The 18,809-nt window shown below is 42.9% G+C and overlaps 1 long non-coding RNA gene across 1 annotated transcript in view; it reads right to left on the bottom strand.

Annotated features, from left to right (window-relative positions):
* LOC139761521 (uncharacterized) overlaps nt 1-18,809 on the bottom strand; it is a 77,598-nt gene that overhangs the window by 23,570 nt on the left and 35,219 nt on the right. The window lies entirely within an intron of this gene.

Genomic DNA, 18,809 nt, shown 5'->3' with positions numbered 1-18,809 from the left:
GCCAGAGAGCGTTATTGGATTACGTGTTAATTGACATGCGCGCGAAAGAGAGACTTTTGGATGTTAATGTGCTGAGAGGTGCAACTGGAGGGATGTCTGATCATTATCTAGTGGAGGCTAAGGTGAAGATTAGTATGGGTTTTCAGAAAAGAGGAGTGAATGTTGGGGTGAAGAAGGTGGTGAGAGTAAGTGAGCTTGGGAAGGAGACCTGTGTGGGGAAGTACCAGGAGAGACTGTGTACAGAATGGAAAAAGGTGAGAACAATGGAAGTAAGGGGAGTGGGGGAGGAATGGGATGTATTTAGGGAATCAGTGATGGATTGCGCAAAAGATGCTTGTGGCATGAGAAGAGTGGGAGGTGGGCTGTTTAGAAAGGGTAGTGAGTGGTGGGATGTAGAAGTAAGAGTATTAGTGAAAGAGAAGAGAGAGGCATTTGGACGATTTTTGCAGGGAAAAAATGCAATTGAGTGGGAGAAGTATAAAAGAAAGAGACAGGAGGTCAAGAGAAAGGTGCAAGAGGTGAAAAAAAGGGCAAATGAGAGTTGGGGTGAGAGACTATCAGTAAATTTTAGGGAGAATAAAAAGATGTTCTGGAAGGAGGTAAATAGGGTGCGTAAGACAAGGGAGCAAATGGGAACTTCAGTGAAGGGCGCAAATGGGGAGGTGATAACAAGTAGCGGTGATGTGAGAAGGAGATGGAATGAGTATTTTGAAGGTTTGTTGAATGTGTCTGATGACAGAGTGGCAGATATAGGGTGTTTTGGTCGAGGTGGTGTGCAAAGTGAGAGGGTTAGGGAAAATGATTTGGTAAACAGAGAAGAGGTAGTAAAAGCTTTGCGGAAGATGAAAGCCGGCAAGGCAGCAGGTTTGGATGGTATTGCAGTGGAATTTATTAAAAAAGGGGGTGACTGTATTGTTGACTGGTTGGTAAGGTTATTTAATGTATGTATGACTCATGGTGAGGTGCCTGAGGAGTGGCGGAATGCGTGCATAGTGCCATTGTACAAAGGCAAAGGGGATAAGAGTGAGTGCTCAAATTACAGAGGTATAAGTTTGTTGAGTATTCCTGGTAAATTATATGGGAGGGTATTGATTGAGAGGGTGAAGGCATGTACAGAGCATCAGATTGGGGAAGAGCAGTGCGGTTTCAGAAGTGGTAGAGGATGTGTGGATCAGGTGTTTGCTTTGAAGAATGTATGTGAGAAATACTTAGAAAAGCAAATGGATTTGTATGTAGCATTTATGGATCTGGAGAAGGCATATGATAGAGTTGATAGAGATGCTCTGTGGAAGGTATTAAGAATATATGGTGTGGGAGGCAAGTTGTTAGAAGCAGTGAAAAGTTTTTATCGAGGATGTAAGGCATGTGTACGTGTAGGAAGAGAGGAAAGTGATTGGTTCTCAGTGAATGTAGGTTTGCGGCAGGGGTGTGTGATGTCTCCATGGTTGTTTAATTTGTTTATGGATGGGGTTGTAAGGGAGGTAAATGCAAGAGTCCTGGAAAGAGGGGCAAGTATGAAGTCTGTTGGGGATGAGAGAGCTTGGGAAGTGAGTCAGTTGTTGTTCGCTGATGATACAGCGCTGGTGGCTGATTCATGTGAGAAACTGCAGAAGCTGGTGACTGAGTTTGGTAAAGTGTGTGGAAGAAGAAAGTTGAGAGTAAATGTGAATAAGAGCAAGGTTATTAGGTACAGTAGGGGTGAGGGTCAAGTCAATTGGGAGGTGAGTTTGAATGGAGAAAAACTGGAGGAAGTGAAGTGTTTTAGATATCTGGGAGTGGATCTGTCAGCGGATGGAACCATGGAAGCGGAAGTGGATCATAGGGTGGGGGAGGGGGCGAAAATTTTGGGAGCCTTGAAAAATGTGTGGAAGTCGAGAACATTATCTCGGAAAGCGAAAATGGGTATGTTTGAGGGAATAGTGGTTCCAACAATGTTGTATGGTTGCGAGGCGTGGGCTATGGATAGAGATGTGCGCAGGAGGATGGATGTGCTGGAAATGAGATGTTTGAGGACAATGTGTGGTGTGAGGTGGTTTGATCGAGTAAGTAACGTAAGGGTAAGAGAGATGTGTGGAAATAAAAAGAGCGTGGTTGAGAGAGCAGAAGAGGGTGTTTTGAAATGGTTTGGGCACATGGAGAGAATGAGTGAGGAGAGATTGACCAAGAGGATATATGTGTCGGAGGTGGAGGGAACGAGGAGAAGAGGGAGACCAAATTGGAGGTGGAAAGATGGAGTGAAAAAGATTTTGTGTGATCGGGGCCTGAACATGCAGGAGGGTGAAAGGAGGGCAAGGAATAGAGTGAATTGGAGTCATGTGGTATACAGGGGTTGACGTGCTGTCAGTGGATTGAATCAGGGCATGTGAAGCGTCTGGGGTAAACCATGGAAAGCTGTGTAGGTATGTATATTTGCGTGTGTGGACGTGTGTATGTACATGTGTATGGGGGGGGGGGGGTTGGGCCATTTTCTTTCGTCTGTTTCCTTGCGCTACCTCGCAAACGCGGGAGACAGCGACAAAGTATAAAAAAAAAAAAAAAAAAAAAAAAAAAAAATATATATATATATATATATATATATATATATATATATATATATATATATATTCATTCATTTATTTTGCTTTGTCGCTGTCTCCCGCGTTAGCGAGGTAGCGCAAGGAAACAGACGAAAGAATGGCCCAACCCACCCACATACACATGTATATACATACACGTCCACACACGCAAATATACATACCTATACATCTCAATGTACACATATATATATACACACACAGACATATACATATATACACATATACATAACTCATACTGTCTGCCTTTATTTATTTCCATCGCCACCTAGCCACACATGGAATAACAACCCCCTCCCACCTAATGTGTGCGAGGTAGTGCTAGGAAAAGACAACAAAGGCCCCATTCGTTCACACTCAGTCTCTAGCTGTCATGTAATAATGCACCGAAGCCACAGCTCCCTTTCCACATCCAGGCCACACCGAACTTTCCATGGTTTACCCCAGACGCTTCACATGCCCTGATTCAATCCATTGACAGCACTTCGACCCCGGTATACAAGATCGTTCCAATTCACTCTATTCCTTGCACGCCTTTCACCCTCCTGCATGTTCAGGCCCCGATCACTCAAAATCTTTTTCACTCCATCTTTCCACTTCTCCTCTTTCCCTCCACCTCTGACAGATATATCCTCTTGGTCAACCTTTCCTCACTCATTCTCTCCACGTGTCAAAACACCCTCTTCTGCTCTCTCAACCACACTCTTTTTATTTCCACACATCTCTCTTACCCTTACATTACTTACTCGATCAAACCACCTCACACCACATATTGTCCTCAAACATCTCATTTCCAGCACATCCACCCTCCTGCGCACAACTCTATCCACAGCCCACGCCTCGCAGCCATACAACATTGTTGGAACCACTGTTCCTTCAAACATACACATTTTTGCTTTCCGAGATAATGTTCTCGACTTCCAAAAGTTCATCAAGTCTCCCAGAATTTTCGCCCCCTCCCCGACCCTATGATTCACTTCCGCTTCCATATTTCCATCCGCTGCCAGATCCACTCCCAGATATCTAAAACACTTTACTTCCTCCAGTTTTTCCATTCAAGAGGTGAAAAAGAGGACAAATGAGAGTTGGGGTGAGAGAGTATCATTAAATTTTAGGGAAAATAAAAAGATGTTTTGGAAGGAGGTAAATAAAGTGCCTAAGACAAGGGAGCAAATGGGAACTTCAGTGAAGGGGGCTAATGGGGAGGTGATAAGTAGTGGTGATGTGAGAAGGAGATGGAGTGAGTATTTTGAAGGTTTGTTGAATGTGTTTGATGATGGAGTGGCAGATATAGGGTGTTTTGGCCGAGGTGTTGTGGAAAGTGAGAGGGTTAGGGAAAGTGATTTAGTAAACAGAGAAGAGGTACTAAAAGCTTTGCGGAAGATGAAAGCAGGCAAGGCAGGGGGTTTGGATGGTATTGCAGTGGAATTTATTAAATAAGGAGGTGACTATTGTTAAGTGGTTGGTAAGGTTATTTAATGTATGTATGATTCATGGTGAGGTGCCTGAGGATTGACGGAATGCTTGCATAGTGTCATTGTACAAAGGCAAAGGGGATAAGAGTAGTGCTCAAATTGCAGAGGTATAAGCTTGTTGAGTATTCCTGGTAAATTATATGGGAGAGTGTTGATTGAGAGGGTGAAGGCATGTACAGAGCATCAGATTGGGGAAGAGCAGTATGGTTTCAGAAGTGGTAGAGGATGTGTGGATCAGGTGTTTGCTTTGAAGAATGTATGAGAGAAATACTTAGAAAAGCAAATGAATTTGTATGTAGGATTTATGGATCTGAAGAAGGCATATGATAGAATTGATAGAGATGCTCTGTGGAAGGTATTAAGAATATATGGTGTGGGAGGCAAGTTGTTAGAAGCAGTGAAAAGTTTTTATCGAGGATGTAAGGCATGTGTACGTGTAGGAAGAGAGGAAAGTGATTGGTTCTCAGTGAATGTAGGTTTGCGGCAGGGGTGTGTGATGTCTCCATGGTTGTTTAATTTGTTTATGGATGGGGTTGTTAGGGAGGTGAATGCAAGGGCTTTGGAAAGAGTGGCAAGTATGCAGTTTGTTGTGGATGAGAGAGCTTGGGAAGTGAGTCAGTTGTTGTTCGCTGATGATACAGCGCTGGTGGCTGATTCATGTGAGAAACTGCAGAAGCTGGTGACTGAGTTTGATAAAGTGTGTGAAAGAAGAAAGTTAAGAGTAAATGTGAATAAGAGCAAGGTTATTAGGTACAGTAGTGTTGAGGGTCAAGTCAATTGGGAGGTAAGTTTGAATGGAGAAATATATATATATATATATATATATATATATATATATATATATATATATATATATATATATATATTTTTTATTTTTATACTTTGTCGCTGTCTCCCGCGTTTGCGAGGTAGCGCAAGGAAACAGACGAAAGAAATGGCCCAACCCACCCCCCATACACATGTATATACATACGTCCACACACGCAAATATACATACCTACACAGCTTTCCATGGTTTAGCCCAGACGCTTCACATGCCTTGATTCAATCCACTGACAGCACGTCAGCCCCGGTATACCACATCGCTCCAATTCACTCTATTCCTTGCCCGCCTTTCACCCTCCTGCATGTTCAGGCCCCGATCACACAAAATCTTTTTCACTCCATCTTTCCACCTCCAATTTGGTCTCCCTCTTCTGCTTGTTCCCTCCACCTCCGACGCATATATCCTCTTGGTCAATCTTTCCTCACTCATCCTCTCCATGTGCCCAAACCACTTCAAAACACCCTCTTCTGCTCTCTCAACCACGCTCTTTTTATTTCCACACATCTCTCTTACCCTTACGTTACTCACTCGATCAAACCACCTCACACCACACATTGTCCTCAAACATCTCATTTCCAGCACATCCATCCTCCTGCGCACAACTCTATCCATAGCCCACGCCTCGCAACCATACAACATTGTTGGAACCACTATTCCTTCAAACATACCCATTTTCGCTTTCCGAGATAATGTTCTCGACTTCCACACATTCCTCAAGGCCCCTAGAATTTTCGCCCCCTCCCCCACCCTATGATCCACTTCCGCTTCCATGGTTACATCCGCTGCCAGATCCACTCCCAGATATCTAAAACACTTCACTTCCTCCAGTTTTTCTCCATTCAAACTCACCTCCCAATTGACTTGACCCTCAACCCTACTGTACCTAATAACCTTGCTCTTATTCACATTTACTCTTAACTTTCTTCTTCCACACACTTTACCAAACTCAGTCACTAGCTTCTGCAGTTTCACACATGAATCAGCCACCAGCGCTGTCATCAGCGAACAACAACTGACTCACTTCCCAAGCTCTCTCATCCCCAACAGACTTCATACTTGCCCCTCTTTCCAAAACTCTTGCATTTACCTCCCTAACAACCCCATACATAAACAAATTAAACAATCATGGAGACATCACACACCCCTGCCGCAAACCTACATTCACTGAGAACCAATCACTTTCCTCTCTTCCTACACGTACACATGCCTTACATCCTCGATAAAAACTTTTCACTATATATATATATATATATATATATATATATATATATATATATATATATATATATATATATATATATATATATATATATAAAAGAAAGAGGCAGGAGGTCAAGACGAAGGTGCAAAAGGTGAAAAAGAGGGCAAATGAGAGTTGGGGTGAGAGAGTATCATAAAATTTTAGGGAGAATAAAAAGATGTTTTGGAAGGAAGTGAATGGGGGCAGACAGTGTGAATTGTGTGCATGGGTATATATGTATGTGTCTGTGTATGCATATATATGTGTACATTGAGATGTATAGGTATGTATATTTGAGTGTGTGGACGTGTGTGTGTATACATTGTGTATGGGCCATTTCTTTCGTCTGTTTCCTTGCGCTACCTCGCAAAAGCGGGAGACAGCGACAAAGCAAAATAAATAAATAAGTATAAATGTATATACATGTGTATGGGGGTGGGTTGGGCCATTTCTTTCGTCTGTTTCCTTGCGCTACCTCGCAAACGCGGGAGACAGCGACGAAGCAAAATAAATAATATATAAATGAAATATATATATATATATATATATATATATATATATATATATATATATATATATATATATATATATATATATATATATATATATGAAACACGAGTGGTGGGAATATGTGATAGAGTGTAAGAAAGTAAACCCTGGACTGATATAGGTAAAACAGAAAGTGGATGGAGAGATGGGTGATCATTGGTGCATATGCACCTGGGCATGAGAAGAAAGATCATGAGAGGCAAGTGTTTTGGGAGCAGCTGAGTGAGTGTGTTAGTAGCTTTGATGCACGAGACCGGGTTATAGTGTTGGGTGATTTGAATGCAAAGGTGAGTAATGTGGCAGTTGAGGGAATAATTCGTGTACATGGGGTGTTCAGTGTTGTAAATGGAAATGGTGAAGAGCTTGTAGATTTATGTGCTGAAAAAGGACTGGTGATTGGGAATACCTGGTTTAAAAAGAGAGATATACATAAGTATACGTATGTAAGTCGGAGAGATGGCCAAAGAGCGTTATTGGATTACGTGTTAATTGATAGGCGCGCGAAAGAGACTTTTGGATGTTAATGTGCTGAGAGGTGCAACTGGAGGGATGTCTGATCATTATCTTGTTGAGGCGAAGGTGAAGATTTGTAGAGGTTTCAGAAAAGAAGAGATAATGTTGGGGTGAAAAGAGTGGTAAGAGTGAGTGAGTTTGGGAAGGAGACTTGTGTGAGGAAGTACCAGGAGAGCGTGAGTGCAGAATGGAAAAAGGTGAGAACAAAGGAGGTAAGTGGAGTTGGGGAGGAATGGGATGTATTTAGGGAAGCAGTGATGGCTTGTGCAAAAGATGCTTGTGGCATGAGAAGTGTGGGAGATGGGTAGATTAGACATGGTAATGAGTGGTGGGATGAAGAAGTAAGATTGTTAGTGAAAGAGAAGAGTGAGGCATTTGGACGATTTTTGCAGAGGAAATAATGCAAATGACTGGGAGATGTATAAAAGAAAGAGGCAGGAGGTCAAGAAGAAGGTGCAAAAGGTGAAAAAGAGGGCAAATGAGAGTTGGGGTGAGAGAGTATCATTAAATTTTAGTGAGAATAAAAAGATGCTTTGGAAGGAAGTAAATAAAGTGAGTAAGACAAGGGAATCAACGGGAACTTCAGTGAATGGGGCTAATGGGGAGGTGATAACAAGTAGTGGTGATGTGAGGAGATGGAGTGAGTATTTTGAAGGTTTGTTGAATGTCTCTGATGATAGAGTGGCAGATATAGGGTGTTTTGGTCGAGGGGGTGTGCAAAGTGAGAGGGTTAGGGAGAATGATTTGGTAAACAGAGAAGAGGTAGTACAAGCTTTGCGGAAGATGAAAGCCGGCAAGTCAGCGGGTTTGGATGGTATTGCAGTGGAATAAATCAAAAAAGGGGGTGACTGTATTGTTGAGTGCCTGGTAAAATTATCTCATGTATGTATGACTCATGGTGAGGTGCCCGAGGATTGGCGGAATACTTGCATGGTGCCATTGTACAAAGGCAAAGGGGATGAAAGTGAGTGCTCATATTACAGAGGTATGAGTCTGTTGAGTATTCCTTGGAAATTAAATGGGATGGTATTGATTGAGAGGGTGAAGGCATGTACAGAGCATCAGATTGGGTAAGAGCTGTGTGGTTCAAAAGTGGTAGAGGATGTGTGGATCACGTGTTTGCTTTAAAAATGTATGTGAGAAATACTTAGAAAAGCAAATGGATTTGTATGTAGCATTTATGGATCTGGAGAAGGCATATGATAGAGTTGATAGAGATGCTTTGTCTAAGGTATTAAGAATATATGGTGTGGGAGGCAAGTTGTTAGAAGCAGTGAAAAGTTTGTATCGAGGATGTAAGGCATGTGTACATGTAGGAAGAGAGGAAAGAGATTGGTTCTCAGTGAATGCAGGTTTGCGGCAGGGGTGCGTGATGTCTCCATGGTTGTTTAATTTGTTTATGGATGGGGCTGTTAGGGAGATGAATGCAAGAGTCTTGGAAAGAGTGGCAAGTAAGCAGTCTGTTGTTGATGAGATAGCTTAGGATGTGAGTCACTTGTTCACTGATGATACAGCGCTGGTGGCTGTTCGTTTGAGAAACTGCAGAAGCTGGTGACTGAGTTTGTTAAAGTGTGTGAAAGAAGAAAGTTAAGAGTAAATGTGAATAAGTGCAAGGTTATTAGGTACAGTAGCGTTGAGGGTCAAGTCAACTGGGAGGTAAGTTTGAATGGATAAAAACTGCAGGAAGTAAAGTGTTTTAGATATCTGGGAGTGGATCTGGCAGCGGATGGAACGATGGAAGCGGAAGTGAATCATAGGGTGGGGGAGGGGGCGAAAATCCTGGGAGCCTTGAAGAATGTGTGGAAGTCGAGAACATTATCTCGGAAAGCAAAAATGGGTACGTTTGAAGGAATAGTGGTTCCAACAATGTTGTATGGTTGCGAGGCGTGGGCTATGGATAGAGCTGTGCGCAGGAGGGTGGATGTGCTGGAAATGAGATGTTTGATCGAGTAAGTAATGTAAGGGTAAGAGAGATGTGTGGAAATAAAGAGATCGTGGTTGAGAGAGCAGAAGAGGGTGTTTTGAAATGGTTTTGGGCACATGGAGAGAATGAGTGAGGAAAGATTGACCAAGAGGATATATGTGACGGAGGTGGAGGGAACGAGGAGAAGTGGGAGACCAAATTGGAGGTGGAAAGATGGAGTGAAAAAGATTTTGTGTGATCGGGGCCTGAACATGCAGGAGGGTGAAAGGCGGGCAAGGAATAGAGTGAATTGGATCGATGTGGTATACCGGGGTCGACGTGATGTCAATGGATTGAATCAGGGCATGTGAAGCGTCTGGGGTAAACCATGGAAAGTTCTGTGGAGCCTGGATGTGGAAAGGGAGCTGTGGTTTCGTGCATTATTGGATGACAGCTAGAGAATGAGTGTGAACGAATATGGCCTTTGTTGTCTTTTCCTAGCGCTACCTCGCACACATGCGGGGAAAGGGGGATGTTATTTCATGTGTGGCGAGATGACGATGGGAATGAATAAAGGCAGACAGTGTAAATTGTGTGCATGTGTATATATGTATGTGTCTGTGTGTGTATATATATGTGTACATTGAGATGTATGGGTATGTATATTTGCGTGTGTGGACGTGTATGTATATACATGTGTATGGGGACGGGTTGGGCCATTTCTTTCGTCTGTTTCCTTGCGCTACCTCGCAAACGCGGGAGACAGCGACAAAGCAAAATAATAATAACATACATAAGTGGGCCAGCCCGAAAAAAAATTGGAACGGAGAGATGTTATTGGCATCGTCATGCAGTACGCAGGGATGACCACAAAAATGCGATCGCTAAACATTGTCATGAAACCTGCAAACTGCTGAATAAAAGATGTGTTTGGCGACAGTTATGACTCTAAACATAGGCTGGTACACATATCTTCCTTCCTTTACCGTCTCACACACTCTTCCCTGCTTCTTCTTTCCTAACACACACACACACACACATACGGTGGCGCTGACAACCTAGATATTACCCATTAGCTAAGCTTGTTTACAATACACCCAACTTCACAGTGCAGGCGTACTGTTACTCCCAATCACCGTTAAGACGCAATGTACGTGTCCTTCTTAGCCTTGCTCAGACTTCCAGCTTGAGTTTCTTTTCAACCATGTTTCCTAAGGATTACGGAGCGTCGTTATTGGACGGCTGGGCCATTCGAGGCATTAAGTAATGGTCTTGGGAATAAGTCGGATAATAGTGTTTCTGATAATCGCAGCGAACACTTACGAGTACTACACTGTAAAGTGAATTAAAGTACCACCAAATAAGTAGCTGAATCGTAGCGAGATATCCGTCGGGAAAATTACTGGCGACAATAACAGTGTCTTAGTCGAACACAATAGCACTAAAGTCCGACTGTCACGGAGAAACCGAAGGTAAAATGAACCTTATCTGTGGTGCGTCTAGAGTGTTCAAAGTCCCTCTCCGACTTGCCACTGAGTGCGTGGTATAACCAACCCACTGGACACGTTGAGTTATTACCAGTGTGGCGAGACCCTATCATTTCCCGTGTCTAATGAACATAAATTGATGGAAACCACCGGGGGTGACCCGCTTATTTAGTGCCAGAAATTGGCGAGGCTGCACATATCGGAGGAGACCTGGTTCCTCCCGGCGCAGGTCACGCACTCGGCGCCGAAGGAAGAGCAGGAGGAGGAGATGGAATAGGAGGAGGAGGAGCGATAATGCAAATATGCCGTCAAAACACCTGGTGGAAACACCCACGCTCAGTAATGCCGCCGGGGACGACGGTGTGTGTGTGTGTGTGTGTGTGTGTGTGTGTCGGGCCTCCACTACGACCCTCCTGAAGGTTACGTCCAGCACCGACAGGCCTGTACCACCCCGAGGTCGTCCCTCCGAAGCTGTCCAACCACCTCTACACCCGTGGTTATTGGCAAGATCACAATCAAATCCCTGCTGCTCCAAGCAACATTGAACACCTTTAAAGTGATTTCTAACTCCATTCAAGTGCCAGCTTATAAAATATTAAGAGAATAGAATTATAGTTTATGGCCAATAATTCTCTGAGTCAGTTGAGGATATTCTAGAATCAAAACTGGCTCATAAAACAGTGGCTGAGTTGGTTTCAATTACCTCGAGAAGACGCGGCGCCTCTCACCCTTGTGTATGACTCCCTGCAGGAGATGATCGTGATGATACTGAAGTCCTGAGCCCTGCAGGAGATGACAACGTGCGCCTTTAGGATTTTGGTCATGTCCTCCGCTGGATGGTCGCTGCGGAGTTGAGGGCCTTTCATTTTCCTTACTTTAGGATCTGGAACAAATATATGGACGCCAGCGGTGTATCGGTTAGCGTCCCCGACATTGACGGATTCAAGGGTCGCCCAAAGTCGAGAGTGCACAGGTTCGAATCCCTGTTTCGGCAGTCGGTCCACAGTCGGGGTTGGTAGATGAATTAGGTATCTGTCTCAGGCTAGGATATATATGTATATATATATGTTTACCAAATGTTTACCAAATGGCGTCCTAGCTTCGTCTCTTCGATGTACATCAACTGACTGTTATATTCCTCTCTTGTGTCTCCCCTGATGATGTGATTATTACACGAAAGTGCACTTGGGAACTTTTCGTGTTTCATTTTCCACGTGGACTCATAGGAATATCTGTGATCCTTTCCAATATATATATATATATATATATATATATATATATATATATATATATATATATATATATATATATATATATATATATTCATATATGGTTTTGGTGCATTATTACACGACAGCTAGAGACTGAATGTGAACGAATGTGGCCTTTGTTGTCTTTTCCTAGCGCTACCTCGCGCACATTTGGGGGGAAGGGGTGGCTATTTTCATGTGTGACGGGGTGGCGATGGGAATGAATAAAGGCAGACAGTATGAATTATGTGCATGTGTATATATGTATATGTCTGTGTGTGTATATATATATATGTATACGTTGAGATGTATAGGTATGTATATTTGCGTGTGTGGATATGTATGTATATACATGTGTATGTGGGTGGGTTAGGCCATTCTTTCGCCTGCTTTCTTGCGCTACCTCGCTAACGCGGGAGACAGCGACAAAGCAAAATGAATAGAATACATACATATATATATATATATATATATATATATATATATATATATATATATATATATATATATATATATATACATACAGTATATGTATCGTTAATAAGATGGCCTTAATTTGGGCTTCAGCTGCCCATGCCGTCTCAGCCAACGTAAAAAAAGGGATAATTAGTCATCCAACACGAATTCCTGACCGTCTTGACTACTCTTCCAACACACTTGGCCTTATATTTTCATGTCCGAGTCCTCCCACAATTCATGCACTATCGCAGCCACTTTAGAGTCCCCCTGACCACAATCCTTTCTCCACCACCTCCGGCTGGCCACTCCTACCCATCATCCCTCCCACACACACACACACACACACACACACACACACACACACACACATTTGCAACACCAACTCAGATACTGTAGGAAGGTGAGAATCATCCTGCGCAGCCGCTTTACTGTCTTTCCTTAGTGTGGGCACTACTTCTTTGGCCGGGATCCCTCCAGCTGTGCTGATCATATACCGGAGGTGTCCTTAGCTAGGCTTTGGAACTCCTCCCTTCTTCCCCTGATTTCCATATTTGCTTCATTTCTGCTTGGAATCATCGTAAAGCTTTTCTTAAACTCAGGCACATCTCTATGAAAAATAAGAAAGTGTTTGAGATGCCTTTGCCGACGAACGAAACTTTCTTGTCCTTAACCAAAAGCACCTCCAGCGTCTGTGATTCAAGCTTCCCTCCTTTCCTCTGACTTAACCATTCTTTAAGCAGCTTTACAGTTAATGGAGCCTCAATTTACGTGACTTTTTCTTCTTTTTGTATGATTCCGCATCTAGTCGTTTGTCCCCATACCAAACACTGCATCTATTTCCATCGCGGTTGGCCCTCAAATATACTTACTCGATCAAACCACCTCAAACCACATATTGTCCTCTTGGTCAATCTTTCCTCACTCACTCTCTCCATGTGACCAAACCATTTCAAAATACCCTCTTCTGCTCTCTCAACCACACTTTTTATTACCACACATCTCTCTTACCCTATTGTTACTTACTCGATCAAACCACCTCAAACCACATATTGTCCTCAGACATCGACCCTCCTCCGCAGAACTCTAGCCATAGCCTACGCCTGGCAACCATATAACATATAACTCCCCCCTCATGTGTGCGAGGTAGCGCTAGGAAAAATCAACAGAGACCAAATTCGTTCACACTCAGTCTAGTTGTCATGTAATAATGCACCGAAACCAACGCTCACTTTCCACATCCAGGCCCAACTGAACTTTCCATGGTTTACCGCAGACGCTTCACATGCCCTGGTTCAATCCATTGACAGCACGTCGACCATGGTATACTACATCGTTCCAATTCACTATATTCCTTGCACGCCTTTCACCCTCCTGCATGTTCAGGCCCCGATCCCTAAAAACCTTTTTTACTCCATCTTTCCACCTCCAGTTTGGTCTCCCACTTCTCGACCCTCCTCCGCAGAACTCTAGCCATAGCCTACGCCTGGCAACCATATAACATTGTTGGAACAACAATTCCTTCAAACATACCCATTTTTGCTTTCCGAGACAATGTTCTCGACTTCCACACATTCTTCAACGCTCCCAGAACTTTCGCCCCCTCCGCTACCCTATTATTCACTTCCGCTTCAATGGATCCATCCGCTGCTAAATCCACTCCCAGATATCTAAAACACTTCATTTCTTCCAATTTCTCTCCATAACAACCTACCCCAATTGACTTGTCCCCTCAACCCTACTGTACCTAATAACCTTGCTCTTATTCACATTTACTCTCAGGTTTCTTCCTTCACACACTTTACCAAACTCAGTCAACAGCTTCTGCAGTTTCTCACATGAATCAGCCACCAGCGCTGTATCATCAGCGAACAACAACTGACTCACTTTTCAAGCTCTCTCATCTACAACAGACTGCATACTTGCCCCTCTTGCATTCCCCTCCCTAACAACCACATCCATAAACAAATTAAACAACCATGGAGACATCACACACCCCTGCCGCAAACCTACATTCACTGAGAACCAATCACTTTCCTCTCTTCCTACTCGTGCACATGCTTTACATCCTTGATAAAAACTTTTCACTGCTTCTACCAACCTTGCCTCCCACACCATATATTCTTAATACCTTCCACAGAGCATCTCTATCAACTCTATCATATGCCTTCTCCAGATCCATAAATGCTACATACAAATCTATTTGCTTTTCTAAGTATTTCTCACATACATCGTTAAAAGCAAACACCTGATCCACACATCCTCTACAACTTCTGAAACCACACTGCTCTTCCCCAATCTGATTCTCTGTACATGCCTTCACCCTCTCAATCAATACCCTCCCGTATAATTTCCCAGGAATACTCAAACTTATACCTCTGTAATTTGAGCACTTACTTTTATCTCCTTTGCCTTTGTACAATGGCACTATGCAAGCATTCCGCCAATCCTCAGGCACCTCACCATGAGTCATACATACATTGAATAACCTTACCAACCATTCAACAATACAGTCACTCCCTTTTTTAATAAATTCCACTGCAATACCATCCAAACCCGTTGCCTTGCTGGCTTTCATCTTCCGCAAAGCCTTTACTACCTCTTCTCTGTTTACCAAATCATTTTCCCTAACCCTCTCACTTTGCACACCACCTCGACCAAAATACCCTATATCTGCCACTCTATCATCAACACATTTAACAAACCTTCTCACATAACCACTACTTGTTATCACTCCCCCATAAGTCCCCTTCACTGAAGTTCCCATATGTTTCCTTCTCTTAGCACTTTATTTACCTCTTTCAAAAAACATCTTTTTATTCTCCCTAATATTTAATGATACTCTGTCACCCCAACTCTCATTTACCCTCTTTTTCACCTCTTGCACCTTTCTCTTGACCTCCTGTTTCTTTCTTTTATACATCTCCAAGTCATTTGCATTATTTCCCTGCATAAATCGTCCAAATGCCTCTCTCTTCTCTTTCACTAATAATCTTACTTCTTCATCCCACTACTCACTACCCTTTCTAATCTGCGTAAGACAAGGGAACAAATGGGAACTTCAGTGAAGGAGGCTAATGGTTAGGTAATAACAAGTAGTTGTGATGTGAGGAGATGGAGTGAGTATTTTGAAGGTTCGTTGAATGTGTTTGATGTTTGAATGGCAGATATAGGGCGTTTTGGTCGAGTTGGTGTGCAAAGTGAGAGGGTTAAGGAAAATGATTTGGTAACCAGAGAAGAGGCAGTAAAGGCTTTGCGGAAGATGAAAGCCGGCAAGGCAGCGGGTTTGGATGGTATTGCAGTGGAATTTATAAAAAAAAAAAGGGGGTGACTGTATTGTTGACTGGTTGGTAAGGTTATTCATTGTATGTATGACTCATGGTGAGGTGCCCAAGGATTGGCGGAATACTTGCATAGTGCCATTGTACAGAGGCAAAGGGGATAAAAGTGAGTGCTCAAATTACAGAGGTATAAGTTTGTTGAGTATTCCTGGGAAATTATATGGGAGGCTATTGATTGAAAGGGTGAAGGTATGTACAGAGCATCAGATTGGGGAAGAGCAGTGTGGTTTCAGAAGTGGTATAGGATATGTGGATTAGGTGTTTGCTTTGAAGAAAAGCAAATGGATTTGTAAATAGCATTTATGGATCTGGAGAAGGCATATGATAGAGATGCTCTGGGGAAGGTATTATGAATATATGGTGTGGGAAGCAAGTTGTTAGAAGCAGTGAAATGTTTTTATCGAGGATGTAAGGCATGCGTACGTGCAGGAAGAGAGAAAAGTGATTGGTTCTCAGTGAATGTAGGTTTGCGGCAGGGGTGTGTGATGTCTCCATGGTTGTTTAATTTGTTTATGGATGTGGTTGTTAGGGAGGCGAATGCAGGAGCTTTGTAAAGAGGGGCAAGTATGAAGTCTGTTGTAGATGAGAGAGCTTGGGGAGTGAGTCAGTTGTTCGCTGATGATGCAACGCTGGTGGATGATTCGTGTGAGAAACTGCAGAAGCTGGTGACTGAGTTTGGTAAAGTGTGTGAAAGAAGAAAGCTGAGAGTAAATGTGAATAAGAGCATATATATATATATATATATATATATATATATATATATATATATATATATATATATATATATATATATGCGTGTGTGCATATAGAATTGAATATTAAGAATTATTATTCTTCTTTCATATGTTCTCTAATTTTCACAGTATTATTCTACCATTAGGTGGGTGCTCAAACACCGGTAGTCCAAAATGCTTTATCTTATTTCATTCAATACTTCACCTTCTCAGAGGCATCATCAGGAATCAACAAAAAAAGGGTAAAAAAACTGCGTCACAAAAGATTGGATATGACATAATGCACAAAGTTTTTTTTTTTTTTTTATACTTTGTCGCTGTCTCCCGCGTTTGCGAGGTAGCGCAAGGAAACAGACGAAAGAAATGGCCCAACCCCCCCCCCATACACATGTACATACACACGTCCACACACGCAAATATACATTCCTACACAGCTTTCCATGGTTTACCCCAGACGCTTCACATGCCTTGATTCAATCCACTGACAGCACGTCAACCCCGGTATACCACATCGCTCCAATTCACTCTATTCCTTGCCCTCCTTTCACCCTCCTGCATGTTCAGGCCCCGATCACACAAAATCTTTTTCACTCCATCTTTCCACCTCCAATTTGGTCTCCCTCTTCTCCTCGTTCCCTCCACCTCCGACACATATATCCTCTTGGTCAATCTTTCCTCACTCATTCTCTCCATGTGCCCAAACCATTTCAAAACACCCTCTTCTGCTCTCTCAACCACGCTCTTTTTATTTCCACACATCTCTCTTACCCTTACGTTACTTACTCGATCAAACCACCTCACACCACACATTGTCCTCAAACATCTCATTTCCAGCACATCCATCCTCCTGCGCACAACTCTATCCATAGCCCACGCCTCGCAACCATACAACATTGTTGGAACCACTATTCCTTCAAACATACCCATTTTTGCTTTCCGAGATAATGTTCTCGACTTCCACACATTTTTCAAGGCTCCAAAAATTTTCGCCCCCTCCCCCACCCTATGATCCACTTCCGCTTCCATGCTTCCATCCGCTGACAGATCCACTCCCAGATATCTAAAACACTTCACTTCCTCCAGTTTTTCTCCATTCAAACTCACCTCCCAATTGACTTGACCCTCAACCCTACTGTACCTAATAACCTTGCTCTTATTCACATTTACTCTTAACTTTCTTCTTCCACACACTTTACCAAACTCAGTCACCAGCTTCTGCAGTTTCTCACATGAATCAGCCACCAGCGCTGTATCATCAGCGAACAACAACTGACTCACTTCCCAAGCTCTCTCATCCCCAACAGACTTCATACTTGCCCCTCTTTCCAGGACTCTTGCATTTACCTCCCTAACAACCTCATCCATAAACAAATTAAACAACCATGGAGACATCACACACCCCTGCCGCAAACCTACATTCACTGAGAACCAATCACTTTCCTCTCTTCCTACACATGCCTTACATCCTCGATAAAAACTTTTCACTGCTTCTAACAAAGTATATATAAGAAACACACTCGGAAAAAAAGAAACACAGTATATAGCATATAAAAGTAAGGGAAAGCTCTAAAAGCTTCACAGATTAACAATATCATAAAGAGTAATACCACTTAGTCAAAATACAATATATGGAAACTTGCAACTGAGGAAACATAGAAGAGCAATACTAAACGCGATAGGAATACAGAAAATTCCTCTCCCGCTCCACATGAACCCTGGTCTTACGAAGCAATTTGTGGAAACACTATCCAAGAGAAACACGAAAGGACTCGAGTGTGTGGTAGGAAAATCTCCGAAGATCACGAAAGCATCTTCGTCTGTCCCCAGATAAAGAAACTCATGAAAGACCACAATTTCAGCAACACACATTTTGATAACTTGGAACTAGACTCCGGCCTGGAACTCTTTCCGTTGTGTATGTGAAAATTTCTTGGGAAACACAAGTTCTCCGGGTTTTGAAGGCGGAGTGAAAAGTCTTCTGAAACCCTATGCTGCTATGGGATGTAGAATGTTGCTCAAGGTGCATTTTTCTCAGTTCACATCAGGATGTTAGTGCGGGAAACCTTAGCGCGCTGTATCTGGCGAACAAGGAGAGCGCTTCCATGAGGACATCAACGCGATGGGGTATTAATACCAAGGTTTCTGGAATGAAGGAATGCTGGCAGATTACTGCTGGGTGTTCTACAGGGACGAACCTGAGTCAGACCACCATAGAAGGACCGCAGAGCTTAGCGTTTTTAGCTTGCGAGGATCGCCGCCAGAGAAGGCTAAAAGCTTAACGTTTTTAGCTTGTCCTTCTGGATAGTAGAAAAAAAAGAAAAACGATTGTATATACACACGTAAGGCGTGCACGATAATCACTCCCAGAACACAAGGCCAGGGACCCATATATCTCTTCTCTGTACATCTTCTACCCAGCAAGACTGAATTTCTGCTAGAAAAATTTTGACCTGGTAAAATCT

Source organism: Panulirus ornatus, chromosome 40 (assembly GCF_036320965.1).
Source record: "Panulirus ornatus isolate Po-2019 chromosome 40, ASM3632096v1, whole genome shotgun sequence".
Taxonomy (NCBI): Eukaryota; Metazoa; Arthropoda; class Malacostraca; order Decapoda; family Palinuridae; genus Panulirus; species Panulirus ornatus.
Note: the sequence above shows the minus strand (reverse complement) of the source record. Positions and strands in the feature narration are given on the sequence as shown.